The following is a 25,134-nucleotide window of genomic DNA, read 5'->3' on the forward strand; positions in this document are numbered from 1 at the left end:
AAAGATGGGAAAATTAGCACCCAAGAACAGTATGCATCTGAAACAGTTAGACCTTTAAACAAAAGATAAATGGCCACTAAACAATGGCATTTAAATATATAACCTGAATTAACAAGTTTAAGTCCCCTAATTTTATATCCCTGGTATATTACTTATGGTATTTGTGGGTTACAAACATTGATATGAAGCGGATAGTTCGTGTGCATTATGTGGGAAGCATTTACATTATATATAATGCATAAAGAAATCTACACAGCCTTCAGCAGGCCAGCTGTTTCTGTTTATGACACTGAGTTATTCATGAAATCCAGGAAGACATTTTGTAGTAAAATACGCTACCTGCTTGTTTTTAAATGTCTGGAGCTGTCTGTCCGTCTTGCTAAATAATTAAGGGAGTGATGTGAAATTAAGTATCATGTTTCAATCCACCTTTTCCCTTCATCAATTCTTTCTTGTAAGAGGAGTCAGGAACTAGAGAAAAATACGACTCACAGGGGCTGTTTAGGTGTTGCTGTCATATGTACAAAAGGTAAAGAGAATGATAATATGCCTTTCCTGTCTGTAATAGTGTTCACTGTAGCAAACCTTTCTGCTTGTTACAGTAGAGTAAATGGGGTGTTTAATTTGGGATTGAGTGTAGTCTGGAGTCAAGGTGCAGCAGTTTTATTACAGAATACAATTTTATTGGAGACTGAAGATTTAAATTCCACCATACATACAATATATATATATATACATGGAAGGTCTGCTTTGCAGATACAGGCTAGTACACACACACACAGAGTTCTTGTATGTTAAACACACTCTCTGATTTTTGATTTGAAGGAACCAAGGGATTATGCCATATTTCTGCATTTTCTAGTGCACTGTGAAACCTCGTTAGAATGCAGGCTCCTCCAGCCATCAAGGAAAGAAAACACACACATGCATTCAAAAGGAGCAAGTGCTATTTTTCATTTCCTCTTTAGATTTTTGACAGAACCCGCAATGTCTCCAGTTCATGACCCTCAGAAAGAAGCTTTTGGGTTTGGAAAATATTTTCTTTGTTTAGCTTTTTTTTTTTTTCTCAGCACCCCACTCCCTTCCCCCAGAAAGGTGCTTGGATCATGTAATCGTTTCTCCTCTATTTAGTTTAAATCTTAGGGCAGAAGACTTTCAATAGAACGGTTTTCTGGCAAGGCCACCATATGATGTGTATATTTGGAAATCAAATTATTTAGAATTATGACCATGTCATCAAAATAAGCCATTTTGAAATGCACTGCTAGCTCTCCAAACAGATTGTATGGGGAAAATTGGATAACACTTGGCTTGAGCGCTTAGAAGTCAGTAAAATCAAAACACTAGGGACCGTTTCATTTCATTTTCCTTCGAAGAGGAGCCCCCCTCCCTCCGGCCGTGCGGGGGCTGCGGGAGCCGCGGGGAGCCGCGCCCGGCCCGGCCCGGCCCGGCCCGCCGCGCGCTGCCGCCAGGTGGTGCCCGCAGTTTAGGGACATCTGCCCGCGCCTTTTTCCCAAAGATTCGGAGATAAATAACAGCCGAGCAGGGATCCTGGCGCAGACAGGATATTTAACACCCGCAGATCAAAAAACGTAAAGCTTTTACCTACTCCGGTACAATAAACCTGGCTTTAAGAGCCTTGTTATTCCTAGATTTAATAGCTTAGTCATTTCTTTTTTCTATTTACAACCCTTGCAAACCAAAGAGAGAAAAATAATATTGTTGTGCAGACTATAAATACTGTTGCCGTGAATCTATTTTATCTGGGGAGAAAGTACACATAGATTCTCAACTGCGAGCGTATTTGTGTATCATCCGTGGTTACTGGCACACTGTGAAGCTGCTTTCTCTAACGTGCTTCAGCGGCTGCCTACCTTGGTGAAAGGAAATTATTTCTTTCCAGGCAAAAGAGAATGCTCATCCTGCTATGGGCAATCACACACAATTTCCATTTCATTAGAATTTTCACAACCCTCTTTTTTGGAGCTCTCTGATAGCTAGCTAGTGGTAGCCAAGGTCACTGCCTGCTTTGGCTGCTATTTTGCCAGCAGCATATTTACACTGAAGTGTGGAATAAACTGTTTGTATCCAACTTTTTTTAGAAAAAAAAAACTAGGCTGAACATAACTCTTATGAAAGACCGATACTGACAGTCAAGTATTAATTCTTTTATTCGCATGTGCACATAGCTTTAGAATGAGCTTACGCCTAGATCTTGCCAATGACCTCAACCTTGATCTGGAGGGACCATTTATTCACGAGCAAAACATTCATTCTCCTTGCAAACTGGTCCTGAGACTGCTGCCTGTGTGACATTTGGTCCTCTATTAATAAACACACAAGACACAAAATTACTGTGATTTTGTCCTCTTACCATTTGGGGTTGTATGTCATGCACACAAGCACTGTGGCTACTCCTGAGAAACTTTAAATTAGAAATTAGCATTTAGTGGCTTTGTAGATCTCACAGAGGAATTACGAGCAGTCCTGAGGCGACTGAGGGCTGTGAAAGCGCAGGGAATCAGGCACAAAGGCAAGCACTGGCGAGAGAAGACGGCCTCTTTTTAGCCAGGGTGAGGGCATTTTTCATGACCACACGACGAGCGTGCACGATGAGCGTAGTGCAGGTCCCTGTTCATCAAAATCATAGAACCACCATTTTGCAGCCCACATGCAACAGCGAGAAAATGGTGGTTCAGAATGACTAACACACCCGCCTCAGCACCGGAGTTCCTCTGCTCACTCAATAGCCCTGCTCTTTTTTTAATTATTATGAAATGGCAATAGATTTTAGATTAGGAATGAGACAGGAAATGAGGGGGAAATCCTACGTGCATCTGGAAAACACACAGGGTAAAAATTAACCTTGAAGCTCAAAGAAAACAATGTATGTATACACGTGAAAGCAGTCTCCATATGAATTTTCTCATAACTGTAAGGTGTATCTTCATCTTAAAACATGTGACTTTAAGAAGATTTAACAAAATAGGTACCATTGTATTGCTGCAGAAGCCAATGAAGTATTTTTAAAAATAAAATCATATAGCAGAAGTAATTACATTCAACTCTGAGCAGGAATTAGCTTGGCACTGCAAATGATGAACCTTGCTTTATAAGAAGGGGACTTTTTAATATGATGATTTGGCAATTTGGAGGGATGGTTATTTTCATTTTAACAGGCCTCTGCTTAGTGTATGTCTCCCTAGGGATGTAATGAAGGTTAACAACTTACACGTGGGGAGAAGGGATTTTAGTGATTAGGGAAATTGCAGGCTCCAGTTTATGTGAGCATGTATGTGACAGAGAGAGAGAAAGTCCTCCTCATTTCAGACACTGCTGCACAAAAGGTATGTAAATGCAAAACTTTTCCAGGGGAAACCCATGTATAATCTGGACAGTAGTTCACCTGGGGCTGAACTGAATGGCAAATACTGGCCCCTGGGCTCTTCACTGGCATCAGATGAGGTCAAAACAGAGGGATAGTCCACTTTCAGCAGTTCATCAGCATGGTGTATCTTACCAAAAGTCTTGCTTTCACAAAACAATGTAGATCATGTACGGGGCTCAAGCAGTCATGGCTGGCAACTCAGAGAGGTAGGACTTGACATCTTTCTTTTCTGTACTCCAGTTACATTTTTTCACTGAACTTCCTATGTACTTCATGCAAACTGAATTCAGATCTTGGAAGAAATTCCAGCTGAATTGTTCACTGCAATGTTTTATTTTATAAGATTTGTTATTAAATTACTTTATAATTGATTTGGTATTAAACAGCAAATCAGAACTCTGCTTTCAACCAAAACCAGCTGTCCACTTAGGTTTCTGCGCATTCTTGACCCAGTGTGACAATTACCAGGGGAAAAACATCCCTTTACAATATTGAATGCAGTCCTGTGCCTGGACATTCAACAATATTCATTGGCCTGTATAATTTAAACAAGAGCAGTTTGTTAGCCTAATAAATCCAAGATTTGGGCTGAGAAATAAAGGTGCTGTCAATAATCCTTTAGCCAGATAATAGAAAGGGGATTATGTGATTATTCTGTCAAAAAATTAGGTTTCATGCTTTTAATTGGCATCATATCCTGTCACGAGTCTGTAGGGTTTAAATCACCGTCCACCAAGTTAGAGTGAGAAGGAAACCTAATAGTAAATCCTTTCATCCCAGAGCCTGTAGAGTTTTTATGTGAAGTCCTAATTTCTGTTAAAATACTTCCAAAGAAAGACAACAGGAAACAGTAAACATGGCAACACCACAAATATATTTCTGACTATTTCTGTCAGCGTTCAAAGAATAAGTTGTATGAGCTGGAAAGGAAACTGCTGTATCATTAAAACCCAAGCAGGCTCAAACAGCCACCCTTTTGTAAAATGGCCCCCCTCCCCACCGTCTCTCATAAATCTTGTTTCAAACTCGGCTAAAGTCATGGATTGACTTTGCCTCTTGCAGTAATGGCTTGAAACTGTTGTGCATCACAGCTCTGCATTCAAAGGGAATCAGGAGTGTTTAAAAACAACTTCTGGTGCAGGATGCAATTATAACTGACAGCCAGATGTCTGCCCTGTCTGGTACAGCAAGCCTAGAAGAGATTGCGAATAGTCCCAAGACCTTTGGATCTAAACAGTGCATCCGAGTGAGTGATACACAGATAAACAACAATACCACAAATCACTGACACCAGCAGAGGGGTTGCTGGTACTGATAAAGATTTTAGATGTCGGGAAGTGGCTGACCCTTCCAACCTCTCCTCTCTTATTTTTAACTGCGCCAAAACCAAAGTAGGTTAGTGGAAAAAGACTCAGCCCACGAAGTGTGTTTATATCTCCACTGCCAGAAGTTCACCTTGTGAGGAAATTCCCCTCAGTTATAGTTTAGTTTACAGAGGTTAACTGGACTGTAGTGAAAGATATTTGATATTTTGATTAAATTGTATGTCTGGAGCATTTGCAGCAAGTTCTGTAATACAGGGTGATCATCCCAGGCGTATTGCCAACTAAAAACATTTTTTATTGGACTAACACCTAAAATGGACCCTCTTCTCCCTCCACAGTCTGAATCGATTATTATGTACAAGAGTTGTACAAAGCAGTGCTTTGATGTCAATGTATGTTTCTTATAGTATGTACAGGAATTTTTAGATCTCTCTTTCTCTCCACACAGCATGCTACTTTGTGTATCTTTTGTGTACACAGGCCTACTGACTTAGCAAGCACGGGTTTACATGGGGAGTACACAGAGAATGGTACAAATCTTTCAAGAAAGCGGCTCTTATCTACCTATCTTTTACTAATATTCACTATGAGACCAACCAGCTCAGAGGCTTTAGAAGTGAAAGGCTTTAATTGGTTTTCCATGGGCAGTGGATCAGGTCCTGCCTGGTTCTGGTGATATTTTTTAAAGAATGTGCTGTTTAACTGACATAAAATCACCATACCATAATGTTAGCCTACAAGGAAATGGCTGAAAAGTGTTTGGACAGTAACAATTTGAAGCAGTGAAGACATGTGAATAATATGAACAAAACATTTAGACACTTTAAAAATAAGTATTATATTTGATATGCCTTTATGATTGCTTTCTTCCTGTGATATTGTTACTGTGTCAAAAATATCTGATATCTGATAACAAGTTTATCTGGCTTGAATTATCTCTATTTTGTAGCAGGATTTTGTAGAATTTATGAAAAGAAAAAAAAAAAAAAAGAACGGAAGCTGTCCAGGAGACATCTCTTTCTTATATCCCAGTGAGAAAATTCACTGCATCACTTTATCACAGGTCTTCAGTGCGTCACAAAGACAGGTCTGTGCAATATTATTAGAATGAAAGATAAGGGACTCCATAATACAAAGATGTCATCAGTGATGGGAAAATTCCAATTTTGAAAGAGGACACCATTCCAAATATCAAGCTTGAAGGATTTAGTATCTTGAAACATTTTTCAGGTTGGTTCAATGTCATTGTGATAAAGAGGATGTCACTTAAATCACAGCAACCTGATGTGCAAAGTTGTCCTGCTGGATGAACTGCTAAAACTTTTACTCACAGAAGACTCCTTTCAACTAGTCTAAAAACTGACCAGACCCCTGAACATTCCTTGAGCCAGACTGACTTCATGGCTGGCCCTTATGGTGAAGGATGACCAAACCCCTTCTTTGTAGCTTCCACTCCTGCCCTGGCTGTCTATGCCTCCTGTCTGACTCCCATTCCCAGAGCAGGCACTGCTTGTTTGGACATCACCAATTTGCACAGCAGGGGTGGTGGTGTGCTGTGGCGGAGCCGCAGCAGCCGGGCTGAGCAGTGGGGCACCCGCTTGGGCACTGCTGCAGCTCTGCACAGACGTGCCCCTGCTCACCTTCAAGCCACAAGAAAAGGCCCCAAGCTTATGTTACGCACCCAGAAAATGCTACATTAGTAGAAGTGTTAAAGCGTTTCAAACCACATTTTTTTAAGTGTGAGTGAAGATAAAGGCCCCAGAATTCCCCGTGGAAAATAAACAGTTGCCAAGAGTATGGATGTGAGAGGAAGGATTGTCAGGTTTGAATCTTCTATGAAAAGCCAGATCACACAGAGGGAGGGACTTGGGGCCTAGTAGCAGCCCTATTTTGGCCAGCATTGAAGTCTGGGGAATAATTCATGAGACTATAATATATAATAATATATAATTCAAGAAAGCCTCTGGAGTCTTCTTTAAATCAAACTAGCACATGAACAAGTGCTGACTTTTAAGCATTCCAGCTTTTCAAAGTTTGTCACTTTAATAAGCTTTGAATGGTCACATAATCCAAATCCATTTTGACATGTTGAATTTTATTTTGTTTGTAATAATTTTTAAAGCTAATGATTACTGTGTAATATTATGTATGGGACTCTTCTTGGAGACAGTCTTTATTTACATGAGAAACCTTTAAAGAGCTACTGCCAGTGTAACGTTCATTGTTACAGCACTTCTAAATGGTTTTTTAAGATCCCGGTAATTCTCATTGATAAGGGAGATATAAATATCTCCTCACCTTTGCCTCAGAGTGCATCAGGAAAGAAATGCACACAGATGAAGATGGGAAAAAAAGCCTGCAAGTTGTATCAGCCCTGCATCTCCCCTGGCAAACTTCCCAGCAGTATGGCTGGGACTATGCAAGGAGAGAGGGAGAAGCAACATGGTCTGAGAGACCAGGGTGGGCTGCAGACAGTCTCCAGAATGCTCTCTTAAAGGCAGAATTTGAGTCAAAAACATGATGCTTGAAATGTCCTCAGCCACCAGGGGAAAACAGACCTTTTTCTCCATCCCAACGTAAAAGGGAGAGGAAAGCCATTGGACCTGGCTTCCCCGTGCACTGGCTGTTGTGCTGGCACTGCTCCTAAATACCCTAAATCCCAGGCACCTGCATGTGCTGGGCCACATGTGACACCTGAGATTAATCCCTCTGCCAGAGCTGCCCCAGCACCCACTTGCTCATGAGAGCCCTGCGTATCCTTCCCCTCCACACCATGTTTTACTCAGGAAGGTGAGGGTAGATTGCTGCTGGAGACGACATGCTGCCTTAACCTGCCATGCTTAAGGGCTAATCTGGTAACCTGAGGGGCATGAATTCATCTTCCTCATTTGCCTCTCAAATCTGTAAAACCTTGAAGATATCATTTAAACTCACCAGGACATTTTAGGCAGGTAAAGATGAAAAAGAGAAGTCATGCAGGTTCTATGAGAACAGAGGAGCTAGAGGGACTTCCCTAGGGACCTAAATACCTTCAAACCAAGTGCCTCAGTTTCTCCTCTGGAAAATATATAGAGATTATAAAGATAATCCTGTACTCAGAAAGTTGCAGGGGCTTTTCCTGTGAAAGTAACTAGAGCAGGCCTTGGGCAGCCAGACACTTCCCAGTGGCTCTGGGAACACCCTTGCCATGTTTGTTACTTGTGCCAATGCTTCACATGCAGAAGGCACAGAGCACATACCGGGGTGTTAAATAACATAAGAGCCCCTAATCCCTAACAGGTCAGCAGGATGAGTACAGAAGTTTGGTAGGACTTTCCAGCATAAGGTAGGAAGTTCTCCAGTTGAGTTTGCTGTTTATAATTCCTCCAGCTAAGAACTGCATCTTGGATTCATTATAGTTACTCTGAGTTGGGTTTTTCAAAGTGGTCGTGTTAGACTCTGTTTCTCTATTGCTATGGTTACCATTAGTAAAGTTGTCTTCTTAAGTTACCAGGAAACAGACAGTAAAAGAAATGTTGACAATTTCTTGAGAACTAGTAATGAGATAGATGGATGGATGGATGGATGGATGGATGGATGGATAGATAGATAGATAGATAGATAGATAGATAGATAGATAGATAGATAGATAGATAGATAGACAGATAGAATTATATGGAGTGAAAACAACAGAGAAGAAAAATGGGACTAAGCCAAAATAATAGAAAACATTAAATGATTGCATAACTACCACGCAGCTTAAGAACTTCAATGACATTGCATTACAAATGATAATTATGTTCAAGCAAATCCCAAGCTTTGTTTTGAAAACTGTAAATGCTATTCTTTTCTGGTCTCAGCCACAAAACCCATAGTCTGGAGCTACTGCTTACCCCTCAGGAAGGGTTTCTGGGCTTTCAAAATTACCACACTTATAAGAGGAAACTGGGGGAGCCAGTTTGTACTTCAGATGAGAGTTCAGAAAGTAAATCCAAGGATGTGGGTAGTATTGAGTTAGATAGGAGTTTCATTGATTGAATAATCTATAGCTGCAGAAAGTACAGCCATTTTTCTACTGAGTTTCACTTATCTGACTTTCTTCTGAGGAAAGCTTTTATGGGGTACATCTATCAGATTGGACACAGAGGCACAATGCTCATTGGCGTATGTCCATTAAACTATAATAAAACTGCAATGTAGGTAGCACTTCAACTGTCTTATTTTTATATACTTTAGGTTTATATCATTATCTTCATGTACTTTCATTCTTTAATACAACTGCAGCATACTAAACTTTGTAGCAGATAACTACATGGAAAAAAAGGATAGAGTTTTGATAGGAATGTGCGTTTTTCTCAATTTATTACCTAGGCAGGAGTTCCAGCCTCAATCACAAGCCACAAACTCCCCAAACTTCAGGAATTTTATTAAAAATTCATGAGACAGGTTAATTAAACTTTGCTGTTATTTTCTCTCTTCCCGTGAGCTCCCTGGAGTGGCCTCACTGGAAAGATCCCATCACTTAGGCATTAGGCACTCATTTGGGATGTGGCAGATGTGGACTCCAGTCTGTGCTCTAATTTACTGAGAAGGGATCGTCTTATGGCCTCCTGAATACCAGGGGAGTATGTTAATATCTAATCTATAGTCTTCCTTCTCAAGTAATAGTAACCAAGGCCCAGGGAATGTTTTCATCACTTTGAGGGACCCGTAATTTTTGTTACATTTTCTCCTGATTTGGGAAATGGCAGCTTTCAACAAGCAAATGATTTGCCAACCAAAAACTAAAAATAACAACCAGCCCTGAAAAAGTACCTATTGCTTGTTTTGCCAGCCAGCAGTTTTGGAAAAGGAAAATTAAAGACCTGATTGAAGTCCCTTAATAGATTTCAGAAGGGAGTGTACTTGACTTTCTGGCTTCATCATCAACCTAAAATTTGTTTTTAGAAAATTGAATGTGCTTTAACTGCACAAATCCCACTTTTATGCATAGGAGTTCTATGGCTAAAACAAAAATGGCTTTTACAGAACACCTTCTCTTCTTTATTTAAAGGCTTCTGGGTTGAGTTTCGTGATGTTGGCATGTTGCGTGTAAATAAGTTGTTGATCTACTATTGCTTGTCCATCAGTCTATAGCATACTGTGCTCCAGCTTTGTGCTTTTGGTAGTACAGAGTCATTGAAAACCTCACAGGTAACTGCCTATGAATAACTAATTAATCATGACTGCACTTTTAGTCTCATTGTCAACAATGGCACAAGTTCCACTGACTTGAATAGGGGTAAGATTTGGCCTGTTGAAATGATTAATATGTATCTTCTCACGTTCACCAGGGCATCAGTAGTTTTGGCAACAGCCCATGTGCCAAGTGTGCTGCATTTCACTAGTGCACCTGCTTGATGGGCTGGTAAAGAGAATGACTGAGTCAGAAACAGGGGTTATGTGTAAATACAGTCACAGAGTATGCACAGATTTCTCCCTGGACCCATGTTCCCCATGTACCATCTTCTGGCCTTCCTTGGTATGAGGGGAATGTCTCAACCCACATAACTGCCCTGACAGTGCCCATTGGGGTCTGAGGGACCTCTCCAGGGGGTGGCATTGGTGCATGCATGGGACAGGGTCATCCTTAGTCATGCTGCTGCCTTAAATTATTCCACAAAGGTTGTTCTCTTTCAGCCAGGACTATCTTGCCAGCCTTGCACACCTCCTGCAGGCACCAGTCCAGGTCCAGTTACTGAATCTTGCCTCTCTTGTTTCTGTTTCCATTATGGTGGGAACTGCTTCTCAGGCCTTTTCTGATGTTCCAGAAAAAAATGGAAGCCCCCAGGAAAGGGTTAAATTAGTTAGATGCTTCATTGATTAAATAATGTGTGGCATGTTTACATATTTATATTCAAAGCATTTCAAAGTTTTCTCTTTCTCTCAAAAGAACAATAGCAACCACTCCTCTTCCAAATTTAACAGTTTCCAGTCCATCACTTCTTTTATCACATCATTTCACCCTGCAGGTTTCTAGTTTGATTGCTGTTAAAGGTTTAAGAAGTTTAAATTGACCTTGACCTGCAAACATGTGATTTACAGTAGATGATACTGTTCTGGAAAAACAAAACTTCTGTCCTGATACTAAACTGCATTTAATGATTTCTATTACTTCTCCTGGGCCGAGTTCTGGCATATTTACTAACACTGAACATTATTTTAACTCCTCCAGAAGCCCCATTGATTTGGAGGCACTCTTCCAAAGTGAAGCAGATTCACTATATGAATAAATATACAAACATGTGGTCCTCTAATATATTGTCATAATTTTGAAGACAAATTCTTTGATCACTTCTAACCTTGTCTTCAGATCTGTTTGTAAAGTCCTTGCGAATTATTCAAGCATATTTTAAAAATACACAGATAGTGCCTGTTTTCTTAAAAAGAAATCTCTATTGGCAGTATCATGAGATACCTTGGAATACAATACATATGTTTGTGCTGGAAGAAAAAAGTCCTCTTTTTGCTTTGAAAATTATGAAATATGTTCTTGTTGGAGACTTTAATGGGGCAGGGTTAAAATCACAGGGAATTACACAAGTAATTGTAAAATTGTGAAAGAATATCCTTCTAGTGTCCCTGTGAAGCTTGAAAGTCTGGAACAATGTGTGTTAAAGAGACAAAACTGGCATTGAAGTGTTCCTGGTACTATTGCTACCTTTTATCTTTTCTGGCATGTCTTTAGGAAGCAGCAGAGAAAGAAAAATGTGAAATTGAACACAGCAAATTTAATTATAAAACAAAGCCACCCACCTTGCTGTCAGGGTCAGGAAGTATAATCGCCTCCTTTTGACGCAAGAATGAGTTTAACAACATATGTTAAATGAACAATTATTTAAAATAAAAGGAAATTGCCTTAAAAACAGCTGCAGTATCTCAGACTATAGCACTGCAGCAGTGCAGAAAAACAGACCATTGTGGAAGGAAGGCACATGCACAAATGAGAGCACTCCCACAACCCTGTGCTTGCTAAGACAAAAGCAAAAAACAATAATTTCACAGAATGCTCTTAAATATCTCACTTGTATTTGATCTCACCAGCTTGTTCAGCTTTTGATTTTTTTATGTTTGTTTATTTTGGTCTCTCTTTTTTTCTGTGTCTTCATTTGTTGGCTGCATGACTAAATCCTAACGCCCAAAGCCACTGTTTGCTGCACAATGGCACGATGACATTGGGTGTTTTCCAGTAAATTGTGTTTCGCTGAGTGTCGCAAGCAGTGGAAACACCAGAGAAAGCGCGTCAGCATTAGATGCACACTTAAGAAGAATAAAAAGAAAAGAGCTTTTCGCACCAGAATAAATCCCTTTTTCTTGAAAGCACCGGGAGTCACCTGACCGAGCCCGGAGCCTCCAGGATAACACAGCACCAGCCGGCAATGGGAAAGAAATTAAGCAGGGCTGCCTCCGCCTCGCACACGCCTTTTAGCCTGTCGACGCGTTGCCTGTCCGTATCCCTCACAGCGCATCTGTAGAGCCATTAAATTGGATAATCCCTCTGGCCTTTGATACATTTCTGGACATGATTATTTCATTACTCGCAGTATATCAGTAGGATCATAATAAAAAGGACTTCTGACAACCTGCCAAGAGTTTTGTGGCCTTGTAAACACAAAAGTGCTCTAATAAAATTTTATTAAGTGTTAAAAAGTCATAAAAAGTGAAATAACATAAACTACAAAATTTACTGTCCTCAGCAAATGCTGAAAATATCGTCCATAGTAAAATTAAATTAGCATGTAATAGCGCGGCAGCGTGGAGTGGGCTTGAAAGAGGATCCGGGAGGAAAAAGAAAAGGGGGGGGGCGGAAAAAAAAGAAGAAAGATTGCACTTGAACTGAATATGGGTCACGGGGGGTTCGTTTATGGCGATCCCCGCGTGTTCCCGGCGGGCCGCGGGGACGGCGGCGCGGGCGGGCCGCCAGGCGGCGCTGTGGGAGCGGGAATGTGGCGGGCCCCGCGCCGCGACCCCCGCGGGCCGCCGGGAGCGCCCCCCACCCCAGAAATGAGCCATTTACGGGGATTTTGGCGTCTTCTTGCAAATCAAAAAAAAAAAAAAAAATGGTGCGAGGAAAACAATACGGGTATAGTTGGGCTGGAAGGCTCCTGGCGGGGCAGGCAGCGGCGGAGCGGGCTCCCGACGGCTTCGGCCCGCCGTCCCGGCTCCCCCGCGCCCGGGGCAGGGCGTCCCGAGCCAGGGGCGGGCGAGGCGGCAGAGAGTGCTCGCCCTCCGCGCCTCCGGGGTCGCCGCAGCAACCAAGTAAGTTCAGCATTTCCCTCGCCGTCGGTGCTGCTCAGGGAGAAGGCACGATCGGGACGGGGACCGGGCGAGCACCGCCGCACACGGCCGCGGCGGGGCGGGGGACACAGCGGGACGGGACGGGACGGGACGGGACGGGACGGGACGCGACGGGACGGGACGGGACAGGCTGCCGCCGCTCGCCGCGCTCCCCCCGTGCCGTGCCGGCTGTCCGTGCCCGTGGGAAAGGGCTACGCTTGTGTCCGCGCTGCTTCGGGCGCCGGCAGCGCCCGGTTGCTGGGGTGCGGGCATTGCGGAAGCAGGCGAGGCGGGGATGCCAGCTTCTCGGGACATCGCTTCCCCCTCGGCATGTACGTCCCTTGATGCTCCACCGGTATTTGCCGGTGGCTGGCCGAGAAGGAAGCGACCACTCTGCCGTCGTCACATGGAACCGCTTGCCAGAGCCGCCCGAAACTTAACGCGGGAGGGGGGAGGGAAGGGGGAGGGAGGGGAGTAATAGTAATAAAACAAGGAAATTGTGGGTAGAAAATGTTTTATCTTTCGGTTTATTCAGGTGAAGATGGCTGGTTCTCATGTGGCAAGGCTGATGTTCAAGGCCACTGTACGAAAAATAGTGACTCGCTGCCTAAGCCTGGCTTGTCTTTGAGCCTGAGCTGGTGCCCGCTGAAGTGCAGCCAGAGCAGCCTCGGCGGGGAGCGGGCAGTGAGGGATCCATAGGGGAAAGCTGGCTGAAAAACAGACGATATACGTGCAGGAACAACGAGCCTTGTTCTCACTAAGAGGGAAAAAATAACCATGAAGTTAGTTTTAGTAGAAATTTTAACAACTCTGTTCATTTCAGTCGCTTTGAATCTCTACACTGGTTACAAAGCAGGGTTACAAAGAAAAACAGAAACAATATTGCTCTTTATTTTTGAGACGTCTGAATGAATGGGAAAGTTGTAGGTATAGTATAGAGCAGTGCTTGCTTTAGTTTAGCTGTCTTGAATTAAGGCTGGTTTCTAAAAATAAGTATTTCTCTTTGGACATAATTGGCTAGTCCTCTGTGCATGTGCAGACCATACAGCCTTAAAATGTATATTTATCTCACTGATTCAAAACTGGTAATGTTTTGTATACCCTTATGTTAATCACCTCTGATTAAGACAATGAGGATATTACTGGGTAATTCATATATATATTTAGTGACAAATTAGAAATAAAGTACATTTGAAAAAGGAGCAAAAACCTTCCTTTTCTTCCATCTCAGATTTTTATATAAGTCTTCCATAATTTTACAGTAATGACTGCAGTTACTAAAGCTCACAGAAAGTTGTACTTTTTAAGCAGACGAAAATTACCACATCACATTGTCTACTGCATTTTTTAAAAGTCTGAGCTCTACACCATCTATGGAAACACAAGTTTTCAATGAAAGCTAAATAATGATTTTCTTTTCTCTCTAATGAAATTTTAATCTTCTCTCACCAAATATAATGTAAAGGCTGCAAAAAGGCAAACAGAAAGTGTAGCAGCACTGTGATCAAAGCTTTGAACAAAGATGAATTTAAAAGTCAGCAAAGCATTACAGAATTCCACATACATGTGGCTAAGGTGTGTGCACGCCTATATAAGTTTGAAGAGTTTTTAAGTGAAATGAAGGGGTTTGGAGTTAGTTTGCTTTACTGAAAGACTTTTCAGGATCAATACTAATATTTGTTGGATTTTGGACACATTCCTAGGAATTCCCTCTTTAGGCTATGGTGTGCAGAACGACACCACTTTTGTTTTTAAATGTGGTCTTAAAAACATAACTCTGTCATCTGGTTGATCAGCTGTTTGCTATTTTGTGCTGCTCTCTGCCTGAGCAAGTACTTGTACAATATCACAGTGTGAAGAATCCCATTTGTTCACTGGGGTTTACAGCCAGGAATCGGGGTACATGCTTATGTGTGTGACATCTGGGTTTCAATGGTAAGAAAAACTTTTCTTCCTAAATTTAGCGTTCTGATTTGTGATGGGTGGTTTTGAGTATGCGGCATTACTTCCAAAATGGAATTTTTATATCAGTTTAATGTGATGTAAAATTAAGAAGAGAAAGATACACCAGGCGACTGTAGGTTATGTTTAAATGAACATCAGAAAGGGCAAATGTCTGACCCTGCATTACACAAGGCTGCAACTCCTGTTGTTTACATCCAGCTTCATCCCCAGTCCTTTCAGTATCTGACATTGCCTTGCAACTCCAGCTGCAACAAGCCAACACTGGAGTTCTGCCTAGGGAAGTGTGCAGTCTGCCTGTCAGAAGGGCCTCAGAGGGTGAGGAAGGAAAGCCCAGTTATTGCAGAGCATGATAGTTGCAGTAGGCAGGATGGATATTATCTGGGCTCCAGGGCTGGGGCTGCACATGTATCACTTTTTTGGCAGGGTTTCTTTAAATGCTTGCAGAATTTAAAGGCACACACCATGCAACAGAGGCCTACCTTGCAATACATTAACCAGATCTTTCTAGGTTGATTAATAGCTTCAGACTTTTGTTGATGGATTTTTTTTTTTTTTTTTTTACTTTAATACAGCTGGACCTTATGCTACAGAAAGAGATAATGGATGAAGTCTTGGCTCTCCTGAAGTCAGTCACAAAACTCACTGACTTCATTGGAGCCACGTTTTCATCAACTGCCTCATAATACTTTTTATCAGCCATATGGAGGAGATTTAAAATTGGCTTTAGAAGAAATAGAAATTAGCTCCTCTACAAATGATTTGCATGGGTTATCTGGAGGTTTTTTCTCCAGGTAATACAAATGGCAACACAAAGTATAAACTGCCAAAAAGACAAATAGGTATATAACATTTTTATTTCCTGTAACTACAGCATAACTCAAATAAAATATTATTTTAAAATCAACAAGGTTGGATTACTTTATGTAAGACCACGAGGTCGGATGTAGATGATGTAAGGGCATGGGAAGACATTCAAAGGCACAACTGGCTGTTTACAGTTCATGACACATTTTGGAAGATGTGAAACTGTGTGTCGATGCTGTAACACAAGAGGCACTAAGTTAAGCAGGAGACAGTATTAATTCACAGCCCTAGCTTTTGTACATTTAGTGTTATTGAATTGTGCTTCCTCATGATATTTTAAACAGATGCATCATAATGGACTTCTCAAAATCTGATTTAAACCATAACACCAGCAAGTACAATTTTGGTAAAAGGGGAGGGAGGGGAAAAGAAACTGCTGGACTCCCAGCCACTGCCACAGTAGTCTTTTCACAGACAGTTTTTGATCCATTAGCCTGCCAGACAAGGATGGCACCTATCCAGTGTAAATATTACATTTTCAACATTTGGATGGCATTTTGAGCAGTATTTCTTATCCCGTGAGAATGTATGCTTTATAAATACAATATTATCTGCAATTCAGAGCTAGGTTGGGGTAGGATATGACTTTATAACGCAAAAGATATTTAAAGAATGCTGTGTATGGACTCACTTACTGAAGAAAAAACCTTCTTCCTTTCTGTTACTTTAATTTACAGTTAAAATTACTTAAGCACAGGATCAAGCACACCTTTTTTTTCTGGAATAGGGAGGATCCAGACATGATTTTGGAGGCATAACTCCATATGTAGACAAGATCTGTTGCTACTGTTCAGCATAATCTGCACTGTGCATATCTTGAAGTGGAAAGCCACACTAGCATCTTTGGGACCTAATATCCTCATTGGACTAAACTCTTCACTGTATATTCCAGTAATATCCCAGTAATTGTGCCAGATGCTGACAGAACTCTGCATTGGAAATAATTATGAAAGTGAGTCAATCTTCATCCATTGCAAGTAGTGGATCTTCTTAGAGCAAGAACTTGTTCCAACATTCCCATTCTGTTTTAAATCCTCTTTCTTGTTAAAGGGAAATCGGCCATATTTGGATGGAGCCCCAAAACAATTTCTTTGTGTTCATTGTTCTAAGTAAAAACAACATAGCTAGTTTGGATAGTCTTGTGTAGGGAGGGAGGAACCACACCCAGACACAACAGTTCTATCACATGCTTAGGCTGAACTATATGCCCTGAAATTTGTGTTTGCAGTGAAAAAACCTGACCCATCTTTAACTACAGAAGTATTGCTTAGGAGTGTTTTAATATATACTAGATACAGTCCATTAAACTGGAACAAATATAACCCTGAAAATACTAGCTTCACATTTTCATGGTTGTAGGTATTTTTCTATACTCATTATCTGCTGTTTTGAAATAATGTTCTTATTTCCTGACTTGGAAGTACAGAGCAAAGCATTGGTCTCCTGTTTAGTTTCCCACCTTCCCTTCAGTATTGTGGCTCATGATACTTTGTGCCTTGGGCCTTATATTTACCCACTTAAATAAAACATTATCAGCTGCTGGGTGATTCTCATTTGCTAGTTGCTGCCTGCAGATATCAAATGTGGAGGTCTCGCAGTACAGTGGAGGCCAGGACATGGAGCCTGAGTGAAAGGAAGTCCCGCACCCACCTGGCTACAAGAGCAAAGTAAAAAAGAAATGGCAGATTTTCATAATGAAAAGCTGGGTAGGGAAATTCATGGCTTTCAGGCTGGTAGAAGTGCTTTACTGTGGTCCTGAAGGAAAGACACATCAGTGTGACTGGCTAGCTCCAGGCTTGTAACCAGAGCTGGGGAGTCCCTGCTGGGTGGCTATGGTTTTCCAAGAGCCCATGGAATGCCCTGTGGTGCCCCAGCGTGGGCAACCAGGGCACAGTTCTCTCTGGCAGAGAATTGGTTCTTATGTTTCCAGCCTTTGTAGCTGCAAAAATAGCCTTGGAAATAAGAAGCCTGAGTAAACTAAGGAGCTGGCAGGAAGCTTAGAATAATAGTTCTGAGAAGTGTGAATTGTGCCCATCAAATGTGATACCTTAGAGGCCTGGTAACAATACCTTCAGTGCCAGACAATATTAACTATTAATGGCAAGCCCAGTCATAACACAAATAACTGGCTAAACTGCTTATCCCACTGGGGAAGTCCGTCCATATGCAGAGGAAATGCAAACTTATCAGGCCTTGAGCATTTCCAGGAAAAGGGAATGTCCCAGTTTGGTACCAGGACATCTCGTTCTTGTCACTCTGCTCCCTCGGTAGCATTGTGTATTTTGCTGAATCAGCACGTACATGGTGTGCCCTGTTAGGGAGCTGAGATGAGGAATAAGCAGAAGGATCTGGCTTATGGCCCATATCAGGAGCTGGACACGATGATCTTGGTGGGTCTCTTCAATTCAAGATACTCTATGATTCTGTGAAAGAAATAGAGGATGATGTGGAATGCTATGGGAAGGACTGATACATTAAAATTTTGATGATTAGCAAGAACAGCAAAACAACAAAATAAGTTACTGAGTGACAGATAACTGCTTTGGCCTTATATTAGGATGAGTGATGGTAAGACCAGTAGTCCCGTTTTTTCCTGGGAAGGGAGTTTTTTTATACAAACCATACAGCCAGTTGCATCAGGGTACCTGAGAGTCTAATACAGAAATGAAGCCAAAGTTATGATGTCCTGGGCATTCTGGACAGTAAAGTCTCCTTATCTTGTGTCCCCGTTCCTGTAGCAGACAAGATGAATAACTCCTCCTCAAATGCTTTTGGTCCCTGGGACCAAAGGCTTAGGATGGATCCAGTCACACTGCCTGGAGCCCCACTACCCCCCTGAAGTTCTGCCTTGCTCAGGGCTCTTCATAGCACCCACCAAAGCACACACTCACCCCTTCCTCATGGTTTACACCAATTCAGTCCATTAACCAGTAAAGCATCTCGGTCAGCTCAAGGCTCCCATAGTTTAGCTGTGAGCAAGGTCAGCAGAAATTTTAAATCAAATTGGAAGGCATATACCTTCTGGTACAGATTGGTATATATACCTTCTGGTATATATGTACACCAAAACTTAAAGTGAGTAAACTATTGTCCATTCCCTACTTACTGTTGTTTAGAACAGGCTGCATCTGAGAGCCAGAGCCATCTGAGTAAGGAAGAACAGCTGCAATATCTCTAATGACATCCAGTGCTACAAAGTTCTTTGAAGTTGCATAGCTGCTATTTCTTCTCTATGATTTCCAAATGCAGAGGGGGGGAAAAAAGAATATCAATGTTAAAAGCATCAGTCAGTCTGCTTATTTGGACAATAGTTGTCTGTGTCATTTATTCTTATGGTGATTTGAAGAGGGAAAGCAGAGAATTTTTTTGATGGTTATAAAACGTACATTATTTATTATTCTGAGACGAACAAAAACACAACAAAAAACCACCCTACATAGTATTTGTCAAAGGCCAAAGGCCAACATACTTATGCATTTCCAGAAGGGCATTTTTCGCTCATTATGTATGATTGCTGATGGTGTGCCTGATCACTGGGTGGGTCACTGGGCGTCTCTAAAGCGCCACCACCATTTTCCAGCATCATCCATTCACCAGTGACACTGTCACTTTAAAATCTAACAAAAGCTTGCTGATTTTACTTTATTCCTGTTCCTATCAGATCAGTGTTACTCCAATACAAAAGAGGGCCAGAAAGAGTATGGACTGAGCCTTAATGAGCTCACTCCTCAGACCTTGCTAGTACACCAGGGGCTGCAAGTTGCCATGTCCCTCCTAGGAGGGCCAGTACAGTGATCTGCTTGGCCAGTTTTGCCACCCAGTGTAAGAAAAAAACAGTCTGGATGAGTTCTAGCTTTCTCAGCTCTGAGGTGTGTGGGAGGAGGATTGAACCGCAGGGCTGGCAGACCCCCTTCTGAGCTGGATGCTCTGACTAATGCACACAAGCTCCTCCTGGAGTAATGCTAACAAGTGCTAACACAAGGTACCCTACAACTGCTGCCGACTGTGAGCACCTAATGCTGCACTTGCTTTCTGATACAGCGTATCTGCACCTTGTAACAATCATGGCATTCACTCCACAATAGTTGTGCTTTATTGGGCACTGTAGATTATTACTTTGTGGGACATGGTAAGACTATATGCCAAAGGCCAGATTCTTCTTTCTTGACTTAAATAAGCAGGTTCCTCAGCTGAGTGCAGTAGGAAAGTTACTTTTCAGCATGAGCAGAGCCAGCAGAAGCCGTGGTCCTGCACTTAGTTCTGCAAGCCCAGTGAACACAGTGTGGCTGCACATGGCCACTGGCTCCTATCAAAGGGCTGGGGTAGATACCAGCACGTGCCTTGGCTTGTGTTATAGCTGAAATAGTAAGACTGACATACTAGTTCACTGTTTTTATTATTTTACTGTTGAAAAGCTCCAAAAAGGCATAAAGGATTTTTTTTCTGGTACTGTCCCACATTTCAACTTCTTGTATGTACAAGTACCAGTTTATAACACTTGGTATCAGGTAATAAATTGGAAATCAAGGGCATATGTGCAAGAGCATACAACAGCATAATAGTTTGAAAAGAAATACAAATCTCAGCTGTTACTTTGCCAGTGACTCAGAGAAAAGAAAGAATATAGAAAGAAAACTGCTGACATTTATAAGCCCACATAAGAATACTAAAATACAAAGCTGCTTATGAGTATTTTGTAATGAAATACTGTCCTGATAACAGATTTTGTTTTAATTTTGTGCTTATATGTGATTTTAATGTATCCAAACTATTTTCATACATTGTTAAAGGCATTTTCTCTTTTGATTAGGTACAACAAAATTAAAGGTTTCTTAAATATAATTGCCTGGAAAAGGGAGTTGTTGGTACACTTGTAAGTCCCATGACTGACATCTCTAGCATGTTGAAATAAATACACAAGTAAAGTTAATCACTACATGTTTTAAAAGAAGGAATTGCCATAACTTTTATGTATGACTACATTACAATGTTTAGATAAATTGCTTGATATAGGTCATTAAAGAGGGACCAATTCATTTTTGTCTGTCTTAAAAAGGGCTCAGAAAAACATGATTCCTCATCAAATATCCACTGAAAAGACAACTCACTGTAATATACTGAGATAAAAAATGGGTTAAGGAGGGGAACATGCTTCTTTATCTGGTGGGTCCATTATCCCAGTTGTACTTGACAGCCAATGAAGAGTCACATAAAGTTTACATTGACTTTATTGTTAATCTGCTTGAAATTTTGTAGGTCAAAAGGAAAAAAACACCTGGAAAACATGCGATCAGCCACTTTATATTGTGTTTAACTGTACAAAAATGCTGCTGTTCCAGAGATCCAATCACCAGCAAGCTGCAGAATGCTTTGCAATTTTTACACGCACTTTTCTTTCATCTAAAGCCAAAGACTGTCTATAATATACATTGCCACCTCTAACATTTATATTTCACCACTGTGGCCTGCGATGTTCCATTACAATGGTGCTGAGCCCATCTACCTCTAACATCTCTTTTCATGGGGTATTTTCTCCCAACAGTGCTGGAGATGGCCTGTAACCCCAAAAAAATGTTTTCTCAGTACAGGAAGTTTACAACACAGGAGATTTCAGTGCAAAACTACACAAAAAAGACCTTACTATTGGCACATGTTTGTTGGGGTCTTCCCCCCCCGCCATGTAGCCCTGGGAGAGGGGCCCTGGGCGGGAGGCACGGGGTTTCCCTGCCCCTGCTCAGCCTCGTTCCCCGTTGGTTGTTTTGTGTTCCCCTGCGCGGGCAAGGACCCTCGGGTCCCGTGATGGAGCAGTTCCTCGGCAGAGCCCCGGCCATGGGCTGGAGAAATAAACATCTCTGAAACATCTATCAAGAATCGGACCATATGTGTTCTTTCCACGGGTCTCATTGTCTGATACATGTGTTGCAGTATCCTCACTGTAACATGTTTCTATACATTTCATTGGCAAAGATGGAAAAACTACAGTGTAAAGGAAATCTCTACTCAGAGGAGACTTTATTAACTTCCTTAACTTCTTTTCTGGTGACTGGTGTTAGAAGTGCTGTGATAACTGGCTAAGTTCTACCTGGTTATCACTTTAACCTTATTCTGCTCCACATGCTGCCGTCTATAATGCATCCAATTAGTCAGCAGAGTAGGATGTTAGTTGTGTTCTGGAACTAAATACTACCTGTTTAGAAAAGATCTGATATGGCACTGCTAACCAGAGGTGGGCAAAATACTCCACTCAAGTAATTTATTTATCAGATGACGTAAACAATTTTTTTTTAATTCCCCAAATGTAATAAAACCTTTTTTTGTCTTTAGGTTCAACCCTAAAAGATTTATCAAGATACTTCTAATTGTGCAACATTTCTGAATACTTAGTACTGAGTTTATGGCGTGTAGCTACAGTCAAATTTGCTTGTGCTAATTGTCGACAATTGAGGTGATGATTATTTCATCAACAGCACACTTGGTTCCTAAGGGTTTGACTTGGAGGGAGCCCAAGTCACTCCTGTCTGCTGATGAAGCTGTTCCACTGTGTTACCCTCCTGTCAAAATGGGTTAACATAGTGTAGCCCATGGCCACCCTGCTACAAGCGTAGCATTTCTAAATGAAAGGTCCTGACAAAAGAGGGAGATGAAATCCTGTCATAGAAAGGAGCTTTTCTTTGCTCACTCCCAGTGAGTTACCCAGCTCACCGAGGACAGACATTCACTGCATGCACACATCTGGCCCAGCCTCTCTTCATGTAACATCATTCATCAACTCCTGTCGTGTTAGCCTTGCTGCCCACATTTCCCCAGCACGCCACGGAAAACTTTCCTCTCAGCACCTTACATTTCACTGCTTCGTAGGCATCCTTTGTTCACTTTAACAACAAAATGGTGCCATTCAGGGGCTGTAGCAACATAATTGGTAGTTACACAGCATAGTCCTCCAGTCACCGAGAGGTCTGCAAGTGCATGGTCAGGCTAGGATTGCTGCAGTGTCATTCACTGTTCCAAAAAATGCAAACTTAATATTTTTGTGATGCATCTTGTCTCTGTGATTTCAAGAATGCTTTGTAAATATTCATTCTCTCCATGTACATACTAGGTGAAGCAGGGAAATATTAAGTCTCTGTGGAATATGAGAGGAGGAAAACATAATTATACTTGTCTCATTGCTGCAATATGGATGCTGTGAACCCTGGTGGTCAAAAGCACTATTTCTGCTCTTTGAACATAATTTCAAATTTTTCCACTTCATAGTTCAGTCCTGACAGCAAAGTAGGCCAGTGTATTGCAAGTTTATGAATTTTGAGACCAGACTCATGCAGACTGAGGTGTCCTGCTGCCTGTGAAATGGAAGGCTGCAAAGGCAGTGCCTCCCAGGTATGACATCCATGGAAGAAGCATGGACAGGACCATCAGGCAGCCCATGCGATTCGTAGTTTGGACCATTCCTGAAAGGGTGATATTTTAGCTTTTATTTTTATTGCATTTTTATCTATTGTGTACCTGTCTGAGGCCATTTTTAACAGGCTTCCATCACTTATACTTAGCTCATTAACAGTGAGGACAAGGGGAGAAGCTCCTTACTTGTGTACTTTAATACACACTCCAGTCAGTTCATAAGTAGGTAGATAAGGGAAATGTGAGGTACCTGCAATCTCCTAATTCCTTTTACCCCATTGTGGTTCTTGTGGTTCTGGGAGGGGTTTCTTCGTGTACTTCCACACACGTTTATCAGTTTCATCTTCTCCAACTACCCCTCAAAGCCTGGATTTTGTCTCTTTGCCTTATCCAGCACCCTTACGCCTGCTTCTTTCTCTGCTGTCTGTTCCAGATTACTACATTAGACTATCATTCTCCAAGAGTATGTTTTTTTTTTTTTTATTCTTAATTTTCTCCATCACATCCCATTTGTCTCCTCAGTCATCACAACTCTCTTATCTTATCAGGCTCAAAACCTTGGCACCATCATTAGGTATTTGCTTTCTCTTGCCAGTATCTATTCCACTACTCAGTATTATAGATAACCTTCTCCTAATATATCTGTTTTCATCTCTTTCTGTACATCTTCTTCTCACTGTTGGAACTATGGAGTGACTCAGCTCTATGCAGCCTTTCCTTGACATGGCTCTGTTTGTGTTTGTTTAATGAGATTCACCTCAAACAGTCATTTAAAATTTAGGCATATAGACAGATAGAGCAATAGGTCTGTCAACCTGTGAATCACTTGGATCAGTCTTTGAGTTGAACAAATAACAATTAACTCAAAAATAATAAACTCTTGAGGTTTACTAACAAAGAACCAGCCAGTTCTGCCAGCATTGCACTGTAGATGAACAGAGCACAGGTTTATTCGCAAACACCAAATTAACCTCCATATTTCAGAAGAAAAATGAATTGCTAAGGATCTATATTCTTTCCTCAATATTTGACATGCAACAATATTGTGTCACCATGCCCTGAATATTTTGGTGCTTGCCTGTGACACAGTCCACAAGGCACAACAGCTATGAAATGTGGATCCTTCCGAGCCATTTCATGCTTGTCAGGTTGGCAACCGATTTGTGCTGGTGATGAGACTTGTCTGAGTTGCTGGGCATTGCAGGCCTGTTTCTGTTTACCTTGCCAGCCCATTTGCAGCCAGCTGTTCTCCAGCAGGAGACAATGTTAAAGCAAATACACACATGGATATTGTCCATAATAATTAAGATCCCAAGGCAGCAAGTCCCTTAAACATGTGCTTAACTTTGTTTAATTAGGTGACCAGTCTAAAGCTTCTCCTGAAATGTCTTCTATACTTGTCCAACCTATTAAAATTTCCTCCAGGTGATAAAAAATTTAGTATGTTGGTCTTCCATGCATATGTCATCCAAAAATGTCCACATAGCTCCAGAGTGGGCATTTTCCTGCAGCTGTTTCAAAATTTCTTTCATATTTTTGATTCCTCCCTCTGTTGATTCTCTGACAGTACTTTTGCCTGCCAAATTGTCAATTTGTTGATAATTTCTCTTCTCACTTGTTATATCTTTTGTTATTTAGAAATAGAAGACTCTTCATTCATGTTAATAAAACTGTTTATATATCCTATCTCTTCACCCAAGATACCAAGGCTTATGTGCTTTGTGGGAATAAATGTGCTTAATAAATGTCTTTGAATTATCATCTTGGCCATTATAATCAGTATTTAGGAGATGAGCTTCCACATATTTTGTTGGTATGCATTACAAGATTAAAAGTTGATGATACACAGAAATGGAAGTAGATATCTGTAGCAGCTCATAGTCTTGGAGGAAACAGCGA

At 41.4% G+C, this 25,134-nt stretch overlaps 1 long non-coding RNA gene across 2 annotated transcripts in view; it reads left to right on the plus strand.

Moving 5' to 3' along the window:
- The first annotated feature begins 3,282 nt into the window (after positions 1-3,282).
- The window catches only part of LOC138112938 (uncharacterized), a 33,033-nt gene continuing 11,181 nt past the window's right edge, over positions 3,283-25,134 (plus strand). Inside the window, exon 1 of one of the 2 annotated variants that reach the window (XR_011151925.1) lies at positions 3,283-3,347. This is a non-coding gene — a long non-coding RNA (uncharacterized lncRNA). Of the gene's footprint in view, positions 3,348-12,686; positions 12,991-25,134 lie in introns of those variants that run through there. The other variant, XR_011151924.1, reaches the window with a different exon arrangement.

The sequence above is a fragment of the Aphelocoma coerulescens genome, chromosome 7, assembly GCF_041296385.1.
Source record: "Aphelocoma coerulescens isolate FSJ_1873_10779 chromosome 7, UR_Acoe_1.0, whole genome shotgun sequence".
Classification (NCBI taxonomy): Eukaryota; Metazoa; Chordata; class Aves; order Passeriformes; family Corvidae; genus Aphelocoma; species Aphelocoma coerulescens.